We start from the raw sequence: 24,554 nt of genomic DNA, 5'->3' as shown, positions 1-24,554 counted from the left end.
GTGTCTGATGAACACACATAATTGTTCCATTAACGAAAGACATAATTTAATTCAATTCAAACTATTACTTATACTATATTATTCAAAAACGAGGTTGAATAAATTTTACGCAAACGTCTCTCCCAGATGCGATAAATGTTTGTTTCAAAATGCCAATATAACACATTCATTTGTAGGATGTACAAAGTTGAATAAATTTTGGAGCGATATATTTGATATATTTACAAAGCTTTTCAAGTCAAGAATAGAACCTAATACTGAATGGATTATATTTGGAATAATAGTAGAAGATATCAATTAAAATAAAAACCAAAAAGTTTTTTTAAATTATGGGTTAATAATTGGAAAGAAATTGTTACTTAATTTTAGGAAAAATACAGCTATTCCAACTGTTAAAATGTGGATTAGGAATATGATGGACAAAGCACGCCTTGAAGAAATGAGACTCCGACTAATAGATAAATATGACCAATTCTTAAGGAGTTGGTCCCTTTTATCGACTTTTTGGAATCATGTGATGCAGCGGTACTGTAAAGATTACTGATTTCAGGTCAGGTCATGGATAGATTTACATCTATTATTTTTTTGTGTGTCTGTGTGTGGGTATGTGTGTGGGGGGTGGGGGTGGGGGAAACTTTTAAAATCTTTACCATGTAAGGAGAACCCAACCTTTTCTCTGTCGGGTCTCCGTTGTCGTTGGGGCCGAGCACCGTGGAGCGGCCTCCAACCGGAACGACCTGGGGCTCCAGTTGCGGAGCTGCGGACCTACTTACCATCGTAGAGCTGGCCGAGTTCGGAGCGGGAGGAGCTGTGGTGGCGCTCGGCTGCGACCCGACCCTGGAGATTCGGAGGCTTACCGCAGGTCTGGTGGACGGTAACGCCGGAAGCCCGCGGGTCCCTGCTGGGAGACCGCTTTTCAGGGCCTCCGCAACGCCAACTTCTCCCGCCCGAGTTGTGGGGTTGAAGAGTGCCTGGAGCGGGGCCTTACATCATCGACCGGTGCGGCTTCGAATGGCCACGGAACACTTACCATCGCCCACCGGGGGCTTTAACTCTGACATCGGGAGGGGAATGGGGAATGCAGGGGAGAGATAAGTCTTTGCCTTCCATCACAGCGAGGAGGAGATGCGCTGTGATGGATGTTTGTGTAAATTGTGTTATGTCTTGGTTCTTTCTTGTGTGTATGACTGCAGAAACAACATTTTGTTTGAACCTCAATGAGGTTCAAATGACAAATAAATTGTATTGTATTGTATTGTATTGTATTGTATCTCCGAATAAAGATTTGAAAATTTCTCTTTTAAGGGTCTTTTTCTCCTATTTCTACTTTCCACTTTTTCTTTTCTTATACACACACTTCACGTTTTTCTATTTTCTACTATCTATTTTTCCACTTTTTTTCCTCTCCAATTTTTTTTTTTCCTTCTTCTTGTCTTTCTTATTTCCTTTTCAAACACATAAAACTAGAAGTTGTACATAGAATGTATAATTATGTTATGACATAGTTGGCACCTAAAATCAGGTTTCACTGTATTGTTTTGTATTGTAATAACTTCTAATAAAATGTAAAAAAATAAAAAAAATGTTAAAAAAAAATAAATATATCTAAAGAAGCTTTTACTGTCCTTTATATTCCTGGCCAGCTTCCCCTCGTACTTCATCTTTTCAGCCCGTATTGCCCATTTAGTTTCCTACTGTTGTCCTATGAAAGTTTCCCAATCCTCGGGCTTACGGCTACTCTTTGCTGTGTTATACATCTTTTCTTTGAGTTTTATTCTATCCCTAACTTCTCTTGTCAGCCCCGGTTGCCTCCTACTCCCCTTGGAATCGTTCTTCCTTTTTGGAATGAAATGATCCTGGGACTTCCGGATTATGCCGGAAAACTTACAAAATTCTTAAGGGGTTGGACAGGCTAGATGCAGGAAGATTGTTCCCGATGTTGGTGATGTCCAGAACAATGGGTCACAGTTTAAGGATAAGGGGGAAATCTTTTAGGACCGAGATGAGGAAACATTTTTCACACAGAGAGTGGTGAATCTCTGGAATTCTCTGCCACAGAAGGTAGTTGAGGCCATTTCATTGGCTATATTTAAGAGGGAGTCAGATGTGGCCCTTGTGGCTAAAGGGATCAGGGGGTATGGAGAGAAGGCAGGTACAGGATACTGAGTTGGATGATCAGCCATGATCATATTGAATGGCGGTGCAGGCTCGAAGGGCTGAATGGCCTACTCCTGCACCTATTTTCTATGCTTCTATGTTTCTATGCTGATAAATTCGTGCCATTGCTGTTCCACCATAATTCCTGCTACGATCCCTTTACAGTCTACCTTGGCCAGCTCCCCTCTCATGCCTTCATAGACCCCTTTGTTCAACTGCATCACTACCACTTCTGATTTAACGTTCTCCTTCTCAAATTGCAGATTAAAACTAATCATATTATGATCATTACCTCCAAGCAGTTCCTTTACCTCGAATTCACTTATCATATCTGGTTCATTGGACAACACTAAATCCAGAATTGCCTTTTCTCTGGTAGGCTCCATTACAAGCTGCTCTAAGAATCCATCTCGGAGGCATTCTACAAACTCTCTTTCTTGGGGTCCTGAACCAACCTGATTTTCCCAGTCTACCTGCATATTGAAATCCCCAATCACCACAATGGCATTACATTTGTTACATGCCAGTTTTAACTCCTGCTGCAACTTAAACAATGCATCCGGCCTACTATTTGGGGGTCTGTAGATAACAACAATTAGTGTCTTCTTGCCTTTACAATTCCTCAACTCAATCCACAGTGACTCTACCTCGTCAGTCCCAATGTCTTCCCTCACAAGGGACTGAATTCTCTCCCTCACCAGTGGATCTACCCCCCTCCTATGTCCTTTTATAGGATATACTAGACTAAGTGGGACCTGCTGGGTCCCATGTTCACATGGGAGGGCTGATCCCCCGACGCAATATTCCACCTCTCCACCAATTCCAATATCGGTGGCCAGTGATATTCTGGAGTGCTGGTATGTGTTCTTGGGATGGCAGCTCAGTCCCTCAAGCCTGATCTGCTGGCAGCCAACTCACGGCAGTTGACTCAAGACTATTCCTTGAAATTCCATTTCAAGCAGGGTGCAAGGCCACCAAATTCAAATCCATGTTCCTACCATTTCAAGCAGGGTGCAAAGCCACCAAATTCAAGTGCAGTTTCATACCACTTCAAACTGGATCCATGGCCACCAAATTCAAATCCATGTTCCTACCATTTCAAGCAGGGTGCAAAGCCACCGAATTCAAATGCAGTTTCATACCACTTCAAGCTGGATCCACGGCCACCAAATTCAGTGCAGTTTCATACCACTTCAAACAGGATGCAAGGCTGCCAAATTCAAGTGCAGTTTCATTCCACTTCAAGCAGGGACGAAGGCCACCCAATTCAAATGCAGCTTCATACCATTTCATGCAGGGTGAAACCACCATAAAGCCACACCAAACTCACAGTTCAGTAGACATTCAGTGTGTTCAGTTGATTTACAGCTCAGAGATTCATGACCTCTCCCTCCCCATCATGCAGAGACTGAGCCACACCCACACTTCCGGGTGTTATAACCCCTCCCCCTCCTACCGGAGAAGGTGTGGCTTTCAGGGCATGATTGACAGGAGAGATTCTGAACACTAATAACACTTTTATATTTCATTGATGGGAAGAATTCTCTGCATCTGCTTAGCGGAGGGGGGAGACTGAGTAAGATGGCCAAAAATCACAGCCATACGTGGTAGCATTTTATCTTAACAATATACAGTACAAACAGGACGTGCATTTGCAGTAGTGCCTTTTAACTTCAAGCCAAAACTACAAAGCCACCATTTGCAGTAAGTAGTGCCTTTCAACTTCAAGCCAAAGCACCCAAACAACCATTTGCACGTAGTGCCTTTTACTTCAAACGAACCATATTTTCATTTTCAAACCACTTAAAGGGTACTCACAGTTGTGCAGACATTTGTTCAGTGTTATTCAGAGGTCATAGAGACGTGACCCTTGGCTTCACCCATTTTGCAGAGAGCGAGGCACACCACCTCCTGGCTTTATGGTCCCCTCCCTTCCCTCCAGCAGGTGCAGCAGAGAGAATGGTGATTTTTAAACTTCAAGCCAAAGCTCCTAAGCCACCATTTGCAGTTAGTGCCTTTCAACTTTAAACCAAAGCTCCCAAGCCACCTTTTGCAGTAAGAAGTGCCTTTCAATTTCAAGCCAAATCACTCAAGCCATCATTTGCAGTAAGTAGTACATTTCAACTTCAAGCCAAAGCACCAAAGCCACCATTTGCAGTAAGAAGTGCCTTTCAACTTCAAGCCAAAGCACCCAAGCCGCCATTTGCAGTAAGTGGTGCCTTTCAACTTCAAGCCAAAGCACCCAAGCCATCATTTGCAGTAAGTAGTGCCTTTCAACTTCAAGCCAAAGCACCCAAGCCATAATTTGAGGTAAGTAGTGCTTTTCAATTTCAAACAAAGCACCCAAGCCACCATTTGCAGTAAGTAGTGCCTTTCAACTTCAAGCCAAATCACCTGCCATAATTTGCAGTAATTAGTGTATTTCAACTTCGCCAAATAACCCAAGCCACCATTTGCAGTAAGTAGTGCCTTTCAACTTCAAGCCAAAACACCCAAGCTACCATTTGCAGTAAGTAGTGCCTTTCAACTTCATGTCAAAATTTGCTGTAAGTAGTGCCTTTCAACTTCAAGCCAAATCACCCACCAGCATTTGCAGTAATTAGTGCCTTTCAACTTCAAGCCAAATCACCTGCCACCATTTGCAGTAATTAGTGCCTTTCAACTTCAAGCCAAAGCTCCCAAGCCACCATTTGCAGTAAGTAGTGCCGTTCAACTTGAAGCCAATACACCCAAGCCATCATTTGCAGAAAGTTGTGCCTTTCAACTTCAAGCAAAGCATCCAAGCCACCATTTGCAGTAAGAAGTGCCTTTCAACTTCAAGCCAAAGCACCCAAGCCACCATTTGCAGTAAGTGCCTTTCAACTTCAAGCCAAAGCTCCCAAACCACCATTTGCAGTAAGTAGTGCCTTTCAACTTCAACCCAAACCCCCCAAACAACCATTTGCAGGCAGTGTTTTTTGAATTCAAGCTAACCATATTTTCATTTTCAAACCACATTATGGGTACTCACAGCTGTGGAGACATTTGTTCAGTGTCATTCAGAGCTCTGATTGAGGCACACCTCTTGCAGAGACTGATTAAGGCATACCACTGCCTGGTTTTATAGTCCCTCCCCCTCCCACCAGCAGGAGCAGCAGAGATAATGGGGAATTATGTAAAAACATTAATATCTCTGTCATTTTTCATCGACGGCAAAATCCTCAGCACACCTATGGCGGAGGGGGGCTCTGAGCGAGGTGGCCAAAAATGACGGCCGTAGGTCGTGGCGTTCTCCCGGAAATCGCAGCACAGTTTGCCAAAACCGGTCAAGAACAGACTTTCAGTAATATAGATAACCATATAACCATATAACCATATAACAATTACAGCATGGAAACAGGTCATCTCGACCCTTCTAGTCCGTGCCGAACACATAATCTCCCCTAGTCCCATATACCTGCGCTCAGACCATAACCCTCCATTCCTTTCCCATCCATATAACTATCCAATTTATTTTTAAATGATAAAAACGAACCTGCCTCCACCACCTTCACTGGAAGCTCATTCCACACAGCTACCACTCTCTGAGTAAAGAAATTCCCCCTCATGTTACCCCTAAACTTCAGTCCCTTAATTCTCAAGTCATGTCCCCTTGTTTGAATCTTCCCTACTCTCAGTGGGAAAAGCTTTTCCACGTCAACTCTGTCTATCCCTCTCATCATTTTTAAAACCTCTATCAAGTCCCCCCTTAACCTTCTGCGCTCCAAAGAATAAAGCCCTAACTTGTTCAACCTTTCTCTGTAACTTAGTTGCTGAAACCCAGGCAACATTCTAGTAAATCTCCTCTGTACTCTCTCTATTTTGTTGACATCCTTCCTATAATTAGGTGACCAAAATTGTACACCAAATCCAAATGTACACTATAACCCTGAATATTAAGTTCCCAGGCCCGATCGTCTGGCAGCCACGTCTCAGTAATCCCCACAATGTCATATCTACCAACCTCCAAATGAGCCTCAAGCTCATCTACTTTACTTTTTATACTTTGCGCATTCATATATCATACTGAATCATACTTTGAGAATAGGGAAGATTCAAACAAGAGGACATGACTTCAGAATTAAGGGACAGAAGTTTAGGGGTAACATGAGGGGGAACTTCTTTACTCAGAGAGTGGTAGCGGTGTGGAATGAGCTTCCAGTGGAAGTGGTGGCGGCAAGTTCGTTGGTATAATTTAAGAATAAATTGGATAGGCATATGGATGAGAAGGGAATGGAGGGTTATGGTATGAGTGCAGGCAGGTGGGACTAAGGGAAACAAATTGTTCGGCACGGACTTGTAGGGCCGAGATGGCCTGTTTCCGTGCTGTAATTGTTATATGGTTATACTTTTAATTCCTTACGCATCTCACCTTTCACATCGATCCTTATTACACTTGGCCATACGCTCCTATCCCTGTTCCCATGCTGCATGCGGAGATGGGAAGAAATATCTTCACAGTGGGTGGAGAACCTTTGCCATCTTCTCACCAAGTGGGTTTTGCAGGCTCAGTGGCTGAGTGTTTTCAGACAGAGATGGATATCAAGGATATGGGGAAAATAGGGTCAGAACAAAAAAATGGTCCTGAGGTTGAGGGTTGGTCATGGTCCAACTGAATGTTAGAATAGGTGCAAGGGGTCGACTGGCCTTGTCCAGCAACCATGTTTATTCCTGTCACATAAACTCAATGTGCTCTGAGTGCAATGTCTGCAAATAAATCTGCAGTTTTCGTACTTACTACTTCTCTGTTCCATATCCCTGGGAATACACGGCTGCTGAGATGCCAACAATAACCAGGGGGCAACCGCAGCCAAACAAGTACGTGTACGTTGGTCTCAGACTCTTTGCATTGAAGACTTTCACCAGCATGAGGTAAAGCTGCACACCTTCCAGGAGCATCCAGGAAAAAAGGCCAGGAAGAAATAATGCAGGAATCCAGCGATGACAGCACTAAGATTCTGGAAGTGATGCAAGAGAACAACAAGGGATTAATGAGCTTGAGCTGGGCTGCACAGGGTGGTACACTGGCTGGTTCATTGGGTCGATACACTGGGCCTGCGCGCTGAGTCAGTATATTGGGTTGGTATACTGGGCCAGTACACTAGGTCATTACACTGGATCAGTGCACTGGGCCAGGACACTTGGTTGGTTTACACTGCAGTTTCAGTTTAGTTTATTGTCACGTGTACCAAGGTGCAGTGAAAAGCTTTTGTTACATGCTAACCAGCCGGCAGAAAGACAATACATGATTACCATTGAATCTGTGCATTGTGAGCCATTCTCAGTGTGTGGATAAATGATAAGAGATATAAGGGATAATGCATTGGTACGAAAATACATTTCATTGATCACTCAAGTTAGACTAACCGCCTGTAGTTTCCTATCATCTCCCTTGCTCCATTTCTAAAGTAGCATGGATTCTGTTTGGTGCCCTCCAAAGTGGCAACTCCATTATGTTGAATTCTGGAGTCAGCATCAATGCACTCACTATTTTCATTATGACTTCCGTTGGTCTGTTTCCGTTCTGGATGACGTTCTGTAAGGTTTGTCGTTTATATTGATCCATGACTTCCTCATCACCAGACTGCAATCAGTCCAGATTGCAACAACACTTGCTCCTTGATGGCCATCAACACAGGGCACCTCAGGGCGGTGAGCTCAGCCCCCTGCTCTACTCACTTATTTCTACTGTGAAATTCTTAAATGGCAGCCATAACAGCTCTGTAAACACAGAACTCATAGGTAATACACTAAACAAAAGTTCAATAAATTACAAAAAAAACAATATTAGTGCAAAACAAAAACTGAAATTACTTGGTGCAATCAAGACAGTTCATAGTTTGTAGTTTAGTTGGAGTTTGTGGTGTTCAAAAGCCTGAAGGTTGTTGGGAAGAAGCTGTTCCTGAACAGCCTGAGGTCATAGTTTCAGACTCCCAAACATTTTCCAAATGGGGAAAGTGAAATGAGAGCGTGGCCAGGTGGTGTGGGTTCTTGATGATACTGGCTGCCTCTTTGAGGCAACACCTCCTATAGATCACTTCAATGGTGGGGAGGTCAGTACCCATGATGGACCAGACTGTGTTCACCATTATTGTGTTCTCCTTCCTTCCTAGGTGTTCAAATTGCCGAACCAGTCCATAACGCAACCAGACAACTTCAGGAAAGCTAGGGATCCATGAATCTGTCTTCATTAATGGGACAACAGAACAAAGAGTCAACAGCAGACACAAAATGCTGAAGCAACTCAGCGGGACAGGCAGCATCTCTGGAAGAAGGGACAGGTGTCATTTCGGGTCGAGACCCTTCTTCAGACTGAAGGGTTTCGACCGGAAACTTCACCCATTCCTTCTCGCGCCAGAGATGTTGCCTGTCCCGCTGAGATACTCCAGCATTTTGTGTCTACCTTCGATTTAAATCAGCATCTGCAGTTCTTTCCTACACAAAGAGTCAACAGCTTCAGGTTCCTCGACGTGTGTATCTGTGAAGGCCTGTCCTGGGCCCAGTGTATTGATGCATCACAAAGAAAACTCATCATTGTCTTTACTTCCTCAGTAGATTGAAGAGATTCCCAATGTTGAATACTTTTTTGAATTCTCTTCTAGGGCAGAGAGCACTCTAATGTGGAGTTATAGAGTCATACAACATGGAAACAGGGCCTTCAGCCCAATAGCATATTCCAACCAACTTGATCATCTGCACTTGTCCCATGAGCCAGTGATAATACCCATGAGGTACCTACTAGAGAAGGGGCAGTGCTGGACCTCCTGTTAGGAAATGAGACAGGTCAGGTGGTGGAGGTATGTGTTGGGGAGCACTTTGGGTCCAGTGATCACAATACCATTAGTTTCAATATAATTATGGAGAGGGTCAGTACTGGACCTAGGGTTGAGATTTTTGATTGGAGAAAGGCTAACTTTGATGGGATGCGAAAGGATTTAAAAGGAGTGAATTGGGACATTTTGTTTTATGGGAACAATGTAGAAGAGAAATGGAAGACATTTAAAGGGGAAATTTTAAGAGTACAGAAGCTTTATGTCCCTGTTCGGTTGAAAGGAAATAGTAAAAATTAGAAAGAGCCAAGGGAAATTGGTCACTTGGTTCGGAAAAAGAGAGAGATCTACAATAATTATAGACAGCATGGAGTAAATGAGGTGCTTGAGGAGTATAAAGAATGTAAAAAGAATCTTAAGAAAGAAATTAGAAAAATTAAAAGAAGTTATGAGGTTGCTTTGGCAGGTAAGGTGAAAGTAAATCCAAAGGGTTTCTACAGTTATATTAATAGCAAAAGGATAACAAGGGATAAAATTGGTCCATTAGAGAGACAGGGTGGACAGCTATCTGCAGAGCCGTAAGAGATGGGGGAGATATTGAACAATTTATTTCTTCGGTATTCACCAAGGAGAAGGATATTGAATTATGTGAGGTTAAGGAAACAAGCAGAGTAGCTGTGGATACTATGAGATCCAAAGAAAAAGAAGTACTGACACTTTTGAAAAATATAAATGTGGATAAATCTCCAGGTCCTGACAGGATATTCCCTAGGACATTGAGGGAAGTTAGTGTAGAAATAGCAGGGGCTATGACAGAAATATTTCAAAGGTCATTAGAAACGGATAAGTGCCCGAGGATTGGTGTGCTGCGCATGTTGTTCCATTGTTTAAAAAGGGGTCTAAGGGTAAACCTAGCAATTATAGACGTGTTAGTTTGACATCAGTGGTGGGCTAATTAATGGAAAGGATACTTAGAGATAATATATATAAGCATCTGGATAAACAGGGTCTGATTAGGAACAGTCAACATGGATTTGTGCCTGGAAGGTCATGTTTGACTAATCTTCTTGAGGGTAAAGCAGTGGATGTTGTCTATATGGACTTCAGTAAGGCCTTTGACAAGGTTCCTCATGGAAGGTTGGTTAAGAAAGTTAAATTGTAGGGTGTTAATGGCGGAGTAGCAAGATGGATTCAACAGTGGCTGAATGGGAGATGCCAGAGAGTAATGGTGAATGGCTGTTTGTCAGGTTGGAGGCAGGTGACTAATGGGGTGCCTCAGGGATCTGTGTTGGGTCCACTGTTGTTTGTCATGAACATCAATGATCTGGATGAATGTGTGGTCAATTGGATTAGTAAGTATGCAGATGATACTAAGATAGGTGGTGTTGTGGATAATGAAGTAGATTTCCAAAGTATACAGAGAGTTTTAGGCCATTTGGAAGAATGGGCTGAAAGATGGCAGATGCAGTTTAATGCTGATAAATGTGAGGTGCTACATCTTGGCAGGACAAATCAAAATAGGACATACATGGTAAATGGTAGCGAATTGAGGAATGCAGTTGAACAGAGGGACCTAGGAATAACTGTGCATATTCCCTGAAGGTGGAATCTCATGGAGATAGGGTGGTAATAAATGCTTTTGGTATGCGAGCCTTTATAAATCAAAGCATTGAGTATAGAATTTGGGATGTAATGTTAAAATTGTACAAGGCATTGGTGAGGCCAATTCTGGAGTATGGTGTACAATTTTGGGCGCCCAATTGTAGGAAGGATGTCAACAAAATAGAGACAGTACAGAGGAGATTTACTAGAATGTTACCTGGGTTTCAGCAACTAAGTTACAGTGAAAGATTGAATAAGTTACGTCTTTATTCTTTGGAGCTCAGAAGGTTAAGGGGGGACTTGATAGAGGTCTTTAAAATGATGAGAGGGATAGACAGAGTTGACGTGGATAAGCTTTTCCCATTGAGTAGCGCCTTGAGTATCTAGAAAGGCGCTATATAAATCCCATCCATTATTATTATTATTATTATTGAGAGTAGGGAAGATTCAAACAAGAGGACATGACTTCAGAATTAAGGGATAGAAGTTTAGGGGTAACATGAGGGGGAACTTCTTTACTCGGAGATTGGTAGCTGTGTGGAATGAGCTTCCAGTGGAAGTGGTGGAGGCAGGTTCGCTTTTATAATTTAAAAATAAATTGGATAGGTATATGGATGGGAAAGGAATGGGGGGTTATAACCATATAACCATATAACAATTACAGCACGGAAACAGGCCATCTCGGCCCTACAAGTCCGTGCCGAACAACTTTTTTTCCCTTAGTCCCACCTGCCTGCACTCATACCATACCCCTCCATTCCCTTCTCATCCATATGCCTATCCAATTTATTTTTAAATGATACCAACGAACCTGCCGACACCACTTCCACTGGAAGCTCATTCCACACCGCTACCACTCTCTGAGTAAAGAAGTTCCCCCTCATGTTACCCCTAAACTTCTGTCCCTTAATTCTAAAGTCATGTCCTCTTGCTTGAATCTTCCCTATTCTCAAAGGGAAAAGCTTGTCCACATCAACTCTGTCTATCCCTCTTATAATTTTAAAGACCTCTATCAAGTCCCCCCTTAACCTTCTGCGCTCCACAGAATAAAGACCTAACTTATTCAACCTATCTCTGTAACTTAGTTGTTGAAACCCAGGCGACATTCTAGTAAATCTTCTCTGTACTCTCTCTATTTTGTTGACATCCTTCCTATAATTGGGCGACCAAAATTGTACAACATACTCCAGATTTGGTCTCACCAATGCCTTGTACAATTTTAACATTACATCCCAGCTTCTATACTCAATGCTCTGATTTATAAAGGCTAGCATACCAAAAGCTTTCTTTACCACCCTACCTATATGACATTCCACCTTCAAGGAACTATGCACGGTTATTCCCAGATCCCTCTGTTCAACTGTATTCTTCAATTCCCTACCATTTACCATGTACGTCCTATTTTGATTTGTCCTACCAAGGTGTAGCACCTCACATTTATCAGCATTAAACTCCATCTAACATCTTTCAGCCCATTTTTCCAAATGGCCTGAATCACTCTGTAGACTTTGGAAATCCTCTTCATTATCCACATCCACTATCTTGGTATCATCTGCATACTTACTAATCCAATATACCACCCCTTCATCCAGATCATTGATGTACATGACAAACAACAAAGGACCCAACACAGATCCCTGAGGCACCCCACTAGTCACCTGCCTCCAACCCGACAAACAGCCATCCACCATTACCCTCTGGCTTCTCCCATTCAGCCACTGTTGAATCCATCTTGCTATTCCTGCATTTATACCCAACAGTTGAACCTTCTTAACCAACCTTCCATGAGGATCCTTGTCAAAGGCCTTACTAAAGTCCATATAGACAATATCCACTGCTTTACCCTTGTCAATTTCCCTAGTAACCTCTTCAAAAAATTCAAGAAGATTAGTCAAACATGACCTTCCAGGCACAAATCCATGTTGACTGTTCCTAATCAGACCCTGTTTATCCAGATGCTTATATATATTATCTCTAAGTATCTTTTCAATTAATTTGCCCAGCACTGAAGTCAAACTAACAGGTCTATAATTGCTAGGTTTACTCTTAGAACCCTTTTTAAACAATGGAACAACATGCGCAGTACGCCAATCCTCGAGGACTATTCCCGTTTCTAATGACATTTGAAATATTTCTGTCATAGCCCCGGCTATTTCTACACTAACTTCCCTCAATGTCCTAAGGAATATCCTGTCAGGACCTGGAGACTTATCCACTTTTATATTTTTCAAAAGTGTCAGTACTTCTTTTACCTTGAAACTCATAGTATCCATAGCTACTCTACTAATTTCCCATACCTCACATAATTCAATATCCTTCTCCTTGGTGAATACCGAAGAAAATAAATTGTTCAATATCTCCCCATCTCTTTTGGCTCTGCAGATAGCTTCGCAGGTTTTATCCCTCGTTATCCTTTTGCTATTAATATAGCTGTAGAAACTATGGTCTGTGTGCAGGTAGATGGGACTAGGGGATTCTGGATGGGACTAGGGGATTCTGAAAATATGTGTAGGGCCGAGATGGCCTGTTGCCATGCTGTAATTGTTATATATGATTAGATGTTATATAATAGAAAATAGACAATAGGTGCAGGAGTAGGCCATTCGGCCATTTGAGCCAGCACCACTATTCAGTGTGATCATGGCTGATCATCCTGATCAGTACCCCGTTCCTGCTTTCTCCCCATATCCCCTGACTCTGCTATCTTCAAGGAGCCTATCTAGCTCTCTCTTGAATGTATCCAGAGAACTGGCCTCCACTGCCCTCTGAGGCGGAGAATTCCACACTCACAACTCTGTGTGTTTCTTTATCTCCATTCTAAATGTCTTACCTGATTAGGAATAAATCAGGGAAGGTAGTGCATCCGTGGATATTAAGGGAATTCGTTGCATTTCGTTGTCTCTGTACTGTACACTGACAATGACAATTAAAATTGAATCTGAATCTGAAATCAGGGATAGTATCAAAACAAAAGATGAAGCATATAATTTAGCCAGAAAATGCAGCCTACCAGAGGACTGGGAGAAATTCAGAGTCCAGCAGAGGAGGATAAAGGGCTTAATTAGGAAAGGGAAAATAGATTATGAAAGAAAACATGGCAGGGAACATAAAAACTGTCTGCAAATGTGTTTATAGATATGTGAAGAGAAAAAGATTAGTTAAAACAAATGTAGGTCCCATGCAGTCAGAAACAGGTGAATAGATCATGGGGAACAAGGACATGGCAGACCAATTGAAAAACTAATTTGGTTCTGTCTTCACTAAGGAAGACATAAATAATCTGCCGGAAATAGCAGGGGACCGGGGGTCAGATGAGATGGAGGAACTGAGTGAAATCCAGGTTTTGCCAGGAAGTGGTGTTAGATAGATTGAATGGATTAAAGGCCGATAAATCCTCAGAGCCAGATAGGCTGCATCCCAGAGTACTTAAGGAAGTGGCCCCAGAAATAGTGGATGCATTAGTGATAATTTTTCAAAACTCTTTAGATTCTGGAGTAGTTCCTGAGTATTGGAGGGTAGCTAATATAACCCCAATTTTTAAAAGGGAGGGAGACAGATAAACGGGGAATTACAGACCAGTTAGTCAAACATCGGTAGTGGGGAAACTGCTAGAGTCAGTTATTAAAGATGGGATAACAGCACATTTGGAAAGTGGTGAAATTATTGGACAAAGTCAGCATGGATTTATGAAAGGTATATCATGTCTGACGAATCTTTTAGAATTTTTCGTGGATGTAACTAGTAGAGTGGATAAGGGAGAACCAGTGGATGTGTTATATCTGGACTTTCAGATGGCTTTCACGGTATTGTGCACACGGTATTGGGCGTTCAGTCTTGATGTGGATAGAGAACTGGCTGGCAGACAGGAAGCAAAGAGTAGGAGTAAACGGGTCCTTTTCAGAATGGCAGACAGTGACTAGTGGGGTACCGCAAGGCTCAGTGCTGGGACCCCAGCTATTTACAATATATATTAATGATTTGGACGAGGGAATTGAATGCAACATCTCCAAGTTTGCGGATGACATGAAGCTGGGGGGCAGTGTTAGCTGTGAGGAGGATGGCAGGAGGCTGCAAGGTGACTTGGATAGGCTGGGTGAGTGGGAAAATGCATGGCAGATGCAGTATAATGTGAATAAATGTGAGGTTATCCATGTTGGAAGAAAGCGAATGGTATGTTAGCATTCATAGCAAAAGGATTTGAGTGAAGGAGCAGGGAGGTTCTCCTGCAGTTGTACAGGGTCTTGGTGAGACCACACCTGGAGTATTGCGTACAGTTTTGGTCTTCTAATCTGAGGAAAGACATTCTTGCTATAGAGGGAGTACAGAGAAGGTTCACCAGACTGATTCCTGGGATGGCAGGACTTTCGTATGAAGAAAGACTGGATAGACTCGGCTTGTACTCGCTAGAATTTAGAAGATTGAAGGGGGATCTTATAGAAATTTACAAAATTCTTAAGGGGATGGACAGGTTAGATGCAGGAAGATTGTTCCCGATGTTGGGGAAGTCCAGAACAATGGGTCACAGTTTAGGGATAAGGGGGAAATCCTTTCGGACCGAGATGAGTAAAACATTTTTCACACCGAGAGTGATGAATCTCTGGAATTCTCTGCCACAGAAGGTAGTTGAGGCCAGTTCATTGGCTATATTTAAGAGGGAGTTAGATGTGGCCCTTGTGGCTGAAGGGATCAGGGGGTATGGAGAGAAGGCAGGTACAGGATACTGAGTTGGATGATCAGCCATGATCATATTGAATGGCGGTGCAGGCTCGAAGGGCCGAATGGCCTACTCCTGCACCTATTTTCTATGTTTCTATGTTACTCCTTATTCTTAAACTGTGGCCCCTGTTTCTGGACTCCCCCAACATCGGGAACATGTTCCCTGCCTCAAGCATGTCTAATCCCTGAATAATCTTATATGTTTCAATAAGTTCCGAAGTTTCTTATGTAATCTTGTGTTTCAATAAGTTTCGAAGGGCCGAATGGCTTACTCCTGCACCGATTTTCTATATTTCTAAGAATCCTTCTCATCCTTCTAAATTCTAGAGTATACAAGCCCAGATGCTCCATTCTATCAACATATAACAGTCCCGCCATCCTGGGAATTAACCTGGTGAACCTATGCTGCACTCCACTGCAAGAATGTCCTTTCTCAAATTTGGAGACCAAAACTGCACACAATACGCCAGGCGTGGTCTCACTAGGGCCCTGTACCACTGCAGAAGGACCTCTTTGCTCCTATACTCAACTCCTCTTGTTATGAAGGCCAACATGCCATTTTACTTCTGAGTCTCGTGAAGAAGCCCCGCCAGTCCGCATGCATGTGTTATATCGTCGTTCGCATGGCGAAGCACCGGACTGGCAGGCAAGTCGCTCCTGCCAGCGGTAAGTTTAAACCTACAGGTAAGTTTTATTTCTTACCAGCTTGTGGTTTCTTGCAGGAACCTCTTCTTACAGAGGTTTCCTGCTGGATGATGTAGCGGAGTCCGGACAAGCCGCAGGGAAACCGGCTTTGGGCTGTGAGGAGACTCCAGTCCAGACCGCAGAACGCGGGTAGCCGGCGGACGTCGGGTTCGCTACGTCAGCCGCTGACAAGGCGGTCAGCGGCTTCCAGACCACTGTGGTTCCCGTGGAGGGGTAAATCCACGAGGAAGGCGTTATCAAGGGTGCCGATTGAAAGCATCGTGGCTACTCCTGTGGGGAAGAAATGCCATTAAAAAGTAAGGCCCATGGACTCCGATGAGTCAGGCCAGGAGGATTCCCCTCGCACTAGAAGCGACGTCTGTGGATGTCTGGCAAAGATGGAGCACCTCATGGAGAGGATGCTCCATCATGACAAGCTCCAGGAGGAGCTTTATATCCGTGGGTCACCCCATGGGCCCGTGGCAGCAGCTACTGTCAAGGGCTGCATTGGGAAGATCTGCTCCATGAAGAGGAGCCTTATATCCATGGGTCTTCTTGGGGGCCCATGGCAGCAGCACCTGTAGAAGGGCTGCATAATGTCTCCCTCATGGAGAAGGTGAACTTACCAGGGCAGTTTTGTTCTGACCCTGAGATGGAGGTATAGCAGAGCATACCCCAAGGCATGAAAGCCAAGAACCAGGGGTGCCAGGCATGGCAGCGGAATGCGCCATACAAACTGGGACTGGTGAGCCAATAAAAAGAATATCAGGGCTGGCTGGAAGGAGCTCCTGATGGAGAGGATGATCCTGCAAGATATGGTCCAGCAAGAGGAACTTTATATCCGCGGGTCTCTTCTGGGGCCCGTGGCAGCAGCACCTGTTGAAGGGCTGTCTGGAAAGAGCTCCTGATGGAGAGAATGTTCCATCATGATATGCTCCAGCAAGAGGAGCTTTATATCCGGGGATTTCCTCGGGAGCCTCTGGCAGCAGCACCTATAGAAGGGCTGCATGATGTCTTCCTCTTGGAGGAAGTGAGCACACGGAGTCAGTTTTGTTCTGACTGAGATCGGAGGTATAGCTGGTGAGCATACTATGAGGCAGGGGCCTGCAGCAGCACCTGTTCATGGCTGTCTATGAATCCCCCTCTCTGTGGAGGGGAGTGCGAGTGGTCCACTGAGTTACTCCAGATTTTTGTGTCTATCTTCGGTTAAAACCAGCATCTGCAGTTCCTTCTTACACATTCTATATCCAGTTAGCTGGCTCTCCCTGGATCCCACGTTACCGAACCTTCCAGTGAAGCCTACGATGGGGAACCTTACACGAGGCCCAGCTAAAGTCCATAGAGACTATTGATACAAACCCTGCCCTCAACCTTGGTTATTTCATTTAAAAAAATCAATCAAAAACATCCCCCACCTTTCCAAATGCATCTTATCCCTCAAAATCCTCTCCTGTAACTTACCTACCACAGATGTTAACTTCATTGATCTATAGTTCAAAGGTTTTTCTTTGCAGCCCTTTTTAAATAGTGGCACAACATTAGCCACCTTCAGGTCTTCTGGCACCTCACCCTTGTCTAATTATGATTTATATATCTTAGCCAGGGCTCTTGCAATTTAATCTTCAGCTTCCCACTGTATCCTTGTATATATCTGATTTGGACCTGGACCTTCATATGTCATAGGATGTTTAGCCCTTCCTTGATTGTAATGGAAACTGTCCATTTCAAAGCTCCTAAGTGTAAAACACAGATGAGTGCAGCACAAGGACAGGCCCTTCATTCCTCAATGTCTGTACTGAGCATGATGCCAAGACTATCCCTTATCTATCTGTGCATAATCCATATCTCTAGTCAAAAGCCTCATAAATGCCACTATTGTATCATCCTCAACCACCAACCCTGGCAGTGCATTCCAGGCACTAACCACCGTCTGTGTAAAACAAAAGCTGCCCAGTGGATCTGCTTTAAATGTTGCCCTTTCACCTTAAAGCTCTGCTCTCTAGTATTTGATTTCCTTCATCCTGGGGAAAAAGGTTCTGACTGCCTGCCCTATCTATGCCTCTCATCATTTTATGTACATCCATCAGGTTTCCCCGCAGCCTTGGCATTCCAGAGAAAACAATCCAAGTCTGTCCAAACTCTCCATGTAGCTAATACCCCCTAATCCTGGCAACAATCTGGTAAACTTCCTCTGCCCTCTTTCCAAAGCCTCCACATCCTTCCTGCAATAGGGCGACCAGAACTGCACACACTATTCCAAATGTGGCCTCACCAAAGTCCTATGAAGCTGTACCATGATTTCCTGACTCTTATACCCAATGCCCTGACCTATGAGGAGGTGACAAACATGGTCGATAAGGGTAGGTTGGTGGATGGTGTCTACATGGATTTTAGTAAGGTGAACTTGTACTTGGGCATTGTCTTCAGTTTAGGAAAGATTTCATAAAGCTGACACAAGATAGCAAAGTGGGTTTATGAGGATGTTGTTGGGACCCAAGTTCTAGAGCTACAGAGAGAATGGGGCAGGCTGGGACCTTAATCCTTGGAGCGCAGGAGGCTGACGGGTGATTTTACAGAGATGTATAAAGTCATGGGGAGTAGATAGAGTGAATGTATAGTTGAGTTTAGAGAAACGGCATGGAAACAGGGCCTTCAGCTCACCGAGTCCACATCGACCAACGATCATCCCTACGCTAGTCCCATGTTATCCTACACACTAGGTGGAATTTACAGAAGCCAATCACAAACATCTTTGGAATGTGGTTGGAAACCAGAGCACCCACGCGGTCACAGGGAGAACGTACAAACTCCACAGAGACAGCACTCGTTGTCAGGATTAAACCTGGGTTACCGGCGCTGTGAGGCAACAGCTCTAACGCTGCACCATTGTGCTACCCCTGCACAGTGTTTTTCCCGTCAGGCATTTAACATGGGAAAGAGTTAATAGGAAACTGAGGGACAATGCTTTCACACAGAGGGTGCTGGGTATAATAATAATAATAATAATAATAATATCTTTTATTGTCATTGCACGTCAGTGCAACGAGATTTAGTATGCAGCTCCAACCGATGAAAAAGAAAAGTAAAATAAATAAATAAGCTGTGTGTCATGGCCATCCGAGGGAGACAGTCCAGGGGGGGTGGGGGGCACTCAGCAGGGCCGGTTCAGAGCCGCTATAGCTCTTGGAATAAAGCTGTTTCTGTGTCTGGAAGTTCGGGCGTAGAAGGCCTTGTAACGTCTGCCGGAGGGAAGTAGTTCAAACAGACCGCTACAGGGGTGTGATGAGTCTTTATGGATGCTGATGGCCTTCCTGAGGCACCGTGTGTGGTAGATGCCCTCCAAGGCTGGTAGCTCTGTCCCAATAATCCTCTGCGCTCTGTGGACGACGCGCTGAAGAGCTCTCCTCTCCGCCTCCGTGCAGCTGAGATACCACACAGAGATGCCATACGTTAATATGCTCTCTGTGGTGCAGCGGTAAAACGTTGTCAGCAGCTGTTGGGGCAGACCAGTCTTTTTTAATGTCCTCAGGATGAACAGTCGTTGCTGTGCCTTCTTGACCAGCGCAGCGGTGTTGGTGGACCATGTGAGGTCCTCTGAAATGTGAGTGCGCAGAAACTTAAAGCTGGACACTCTCTCCACACTTTCCCCGTAAATGGAGATTGGGGCGTATTCTCCATTATGGGACCTCCTGAAGTCAATAATCAGCTCCTTGGTCTTGGAGGTGTTTAGTGACAAGTTGTTACGTGTGCACCAGTCCACCAGGTTCTGCACCTCCGCCCTGTATTTTGTTTCATCACCGTTGGTGATCAGCCCAATCACAGTTGTGTCGTCTGCAAACTTCACGATGGTGTTGGTATCGAATGCAGGAACACAGTCGTGAGTGAAGAGGGAGTAGAGCATGGGGCTTAGTACACAGCCCTGTGGTGTGCCGGTGCTCAGGGTGATAGTGGAGGACAGGTGCGGGCCCAGTCTTACTGCCTGCAGTCGCTCCGTCAGAAAGTTCAGGACCCAATCGCATATCGGCGAGCTGAGGCCTAGCTGGTGGAGTTTGGTGGTGAGCTTGGTGGGGATGACCGTATTGAATGCAGAGCTATAGTCAATGAAGAGCATCCTGACGTACGTGCCCTGTCTATCCAGGTGGGTCAGGACAGTGTGAAGAGCCAGAGAGATGGCATCCTCTGTTGATCTATTTGCCCTGTATGCAAATTGATGAGAGTCCAGTGAGGCAGGGATGCTGGATTTGATATGGGAGAGGACCAGCCTTTCGAAGCACTTCATTGGGATTGGAGTTAGGGCAACCGGGCGGTAGTCGTTCAGGTTAGTGACTTTGGACTTTTTATGGAACAAACTGCCAGAGGAAGTGGCGAGACAGCATTTATGAAGCTCAATGTCCTTTCATAACTGTGCTGGGATGTAGCAGGCACATGCTGCTGACCACAGTTCAGTACAATATGGGCGAGGACAACTTTCTCTCACTTGCCTTCTCTATCTCTACAGCTGAGTTGGTTTGTGCGCACGTGTGGTTTTCACCAGTCCTGCTCTGACAGTTCTATATCTATGGTCTATTTTCAGAGATGGAGAAAGTGATGTCATCATCCTGGGTGGACCCTAACATACTCTAAATAAAACTTGCTACTTGCTGTATAATCTTACAGATCGCTTGGAGAATGCAGAAAAAATGAAATAACAAGATGTACTGAACCAGATCCTTTTATGATTCAGCATGTTGCAGAAGGACAATACATATCTTCATATATGTAGTACTGCTGATGTATAGAAACATCTCTGAATCACTCACAGTAGAATGAAAGAAGTTCAACAATCTTTCTCACAGACTTTGGGACAGTTCAAGTCATGGAGTTGTAGAGTCGTACAGCACTGAAACTGGCCCTTCAGCCCAACTTGCCCATGACCACCCAGATGTCCTATCTGCACTTGTCTCACTTGCTCACATTTGGCCAATATCCCTCAAAACCTTTCCTATCCAGGTATCTGTCTAAATTTTGTTCAAATGTTGTTACAGTATTTGCCTCAACTACCCCTCTGGCAGTCCACTCCATATATCTACCTCCATCTGTATGAAAAAGTTGCCTTCCAGATTTCTATTAAATGCCCATCTAATCTGAAAACAATATCCTCTGGTTTTTGATTCCACTACTCTGGGGAAAAGACTGTGCATTCACCTCTATTTCCCCCATGATCTTATACACCTCCATAAGATCACCCCTCAGCCTCCTGCGTTCCAAGGAATCAAATCCGAGCCAGCCTAACTTCCCTCTATAGCTCAGGCCTCCGTCCTGGCATTATCCTTATAAATCCTCCCTGCACTCTTTCCACCTTAACAACATCGATCCTATGCTGACAAAAACTGAACACAACTCTCCAAATGTGGCCACACCAACATCTTTGTACAATTGTAATATAGACACTGTCCCCTACAGCCAATTTATCTCTAAATCAGCTCCCAAAAGGAGGCTTTCCATCCTAGGACATCCGAGATGTCCTCTTTCTGTAGTAAATGTGGATTCCCCCTGCTGTCATAGACAGATCCCTCACCTTCGCCTCCTCAGTGTCCCGTAGTTTTGCTCTTGCCTCCCCTTCCCCCCCAAACTGAACAAGAATAGAACTGGAGGCCTAGATGGTCTTCAGGTTGTTGTAGCTGAGATCCAGGTATTGCAGGAAGGTCACGTCCCGCAGGAAGTCCTTCGTCAGCTTGGAGATCTGGTTGCGGGTGAGGTTGAAGACGCACAGGGTCTGGGTGCAGTTGGACAGCTTGCGAGGCACCCTGGTCAACAGGTTGCTACGGAGGTCCAGCAGCTCCAACCAGCCTAGCAGGTAAAGCCTGCCCTTGTTGCAGCTCTGCAGCTGGTTACCGTTCAGCACAAGCTCCTTGGGTAGCGGGGAGCAGGTGGTCAAACACGTCGTGCGGCATGAACGAGAGTTTCATCCCCTAATAATCCTCTGCTATCTGTGTTCGAGAGCGAAACCTTGCAAAGGGCAGACACGGTTCCTCGCCAGCGAAGATGGACACAGAATGCTGGAGTGACTCACAGGCAGCATGTCTGGAGAGAAGGAATGGGTGATGTTTTGGGTCGAGACCCATTACTTCTCTCCAGAGATACAGCAAAAGTACAGCACAAAACCAGTCTGAAGCAGGGTCTCAACCCAAAACGTCACCAATTCCTTTTCTCCAGAGATGCTGTCTGCCCCGTTGAGTTACTCCAGCATTTTGTGTCGAACTCCCATGGCTAATAATGTCACCTCACATTGTAAAATCATTATCTGAAGAAATGTCTCCTCGCTGGCCCAAACATAATCTACAGTGGCTTGCAAAAGTTTTCATACCACTTGAACTTTTCCACATTTTGTCATGTTACAACCACAAACGTAAATGTATTTTATTGGGATTTTATGTGATAGACCAACACAAAGTGGTGCATAATTGTGAAGTGGAAGGAAAATGATACATGGTTATCAAATTTTTTTACAAATAAAAAACTGAAAAGTGTGGCGTGCAAAAGTATTCAGCCCCACTGAGTCAATACTTTGTAGAACCACCTTTCGCTGCAATTACAACTGCAAGTCTTTTGGGGCATGTCTCTACCAGCTTTGCACATCTAGAGTCTGAAATTTTTGTCCATTCTTCTTTGCAAAATAGCTCAAGCTCAGTCAGATTGGATGGAGAGCGTCTGTGAACAGCATTTTTCAAGTCTTGCCAAAGATTCTCAATTGGGTTTAGGTCTGGACTTTGACTGGGCCATTCTTATTTATTTATTTATCTCCTATTTATTTATCTATTTATTTATCTATTTATTTATTTATTTATTTATTTACTTATTTTTAAATTTTATTTTTAATATATTTTTATTAGAAGTAGACATATTATAAAGTATAGTTACATATTATAGTAAAAATACTTTTCATATACATCAGTCATACATAATTAAAATTTTCAATTATCAATTACTTCTGCTTCTAGTGTTTTTATTTTTTATAGAAAGAGAGAGAAAGAGAGGGTAGAAAGTTACAAATTAAAAAAACAGAAAAACAGAGGAGGTGGAATGGGTTACCTGTAATACGTCAATGGAGATAGCTTCGTAGATTATAAAGTATAGCTTTTCATCTGATCCTGAGTTCAAGTTTCAGTTGGGTCCTCGTGCTGTGCCAATCTATCCCTTCAGATAGTTAATGAATGGAGCCCAGATTTTATCGAAAATATCTTGTTTGTCCATTAAGACAAGTCTAATTCTTTCTAAGTATAGGGTCTCCGACATTTCCGTAATCCACATATTAATTGTGGGGGTTGTAGGGCCTTTCCAAAATTTTAATATTAATTTTTTCCGATTATTATACTGTAGTCGAGGAAATTTCTTTGGTTTGTTGTGAGTGTTAAACTTTGTTCTGATATTCCAAGTATTATTAATTTTGTGTTTGGGTCCAGTTTTGTATTAATAACTTCTGAAGTTCTTTCAAAAATATCAGTCCAGAAATGTTTAAGTTTTATACAGTTTGCAAACGTATGTGTTAAATTAGCCTCTAGATATAGACATTTATCACAAATAGGAGAGATTTGTGGGAAGTTTCTATTTAGTTTTATTTTAGAGTAGTGTAGTCTATGTATACTGGGCCATTCTAACACGTGAATATGCTTTGATGTAAATCATTCCATTGTAGCTCTGGCTGTATGTTTAGGGTCGTTTAGGGTCGTTGTCCTGCTTGAAGGTGAACTTCCGCCCCAGTCTCAAGTCTTTTGCAGACCGTAACAGGTTTTCTTCCAAGATTGCCCTGTATTTGGCTCCATCCATCTTCCCATCAACATTGACCAGCTCCCCTGTCCCTGCTGAAGAAAGGCATCCCCACAGCATGATGCTGCCACCACCATGTTTCATAGTGGGGATGGTGTGTTCAGGGTGATGTGCAGTGTTAGTTTTCCGCAACACATAGCATTTTGCATTTAGGCCAAAAACTTCAATTTTGGTCTCATCTGACCAGAGCACCTTCCTCCACATGTCTGCTGTGTCCCCCACAAGGCTTGTGGCAAACTGCAAACGGGACTTCTTATGGCTTTTTTTCAACAATGGCCTTCTTCTTGCCACTCTTCCATAAAGGCCCGATTAGTGGAGTGCACGACTAATAGTTGTCCTGTGGACAGATTCTCCCATCTGAGCTGTGGATCTCTGCAGCTCCTCCAGAGTTACCATGGGCCTCTTGGCTGCTTCTCTGAACAATGCTCTCCTTGCCTGACCTGTCAGTTTAAGTGAACGGCCATGTCTTGGTAGGTTTGCAGTTGTGCCATACTCTTTCCATTTTCGGATGATGGATTGAACAGTGCTCCGTGAGATGTTCAAAGCTTGGGATATTTTTTTATAACCTAACCCTGCTTTAAACTTCTCCACAACTTTATCCCTGACCTGTCTGGTGTGTTCCTTGGGCTTCATGATGCTATTTGTTCACTAATAGAAACATAGAAACATAGAAATTAGGTGCAGGAGTAGGCCATTCGGCCCTTCGAGCCTGCACCGCCATTCAATGTGATCATGGCTGATCATCCAACTCAGTATCCCGTACCTGACTTCTCTCCATACCCTCTGATCCCCTTAGCCACA

Source organism: Amblyraja radiata, chromosome 35 (assembly GCF_010909765.2).
Source record: "Amblyraja radiata isolate CabotCenter1 chromosome 35, sAmbRad1.1.pri, whole genome shotgun sequence".
Classification (NCBI taxonomy): Eukaryota; Metazoa; Chordata; class Chondrichthyes; order Rajiformes; family Rajidae; genus Amblyraja; species Amblyraja radiata.
The sequence above is the reverse complement of the archived record's forward strand: the minus strand, read 5'-3'. Positions refer to the sequence as shown.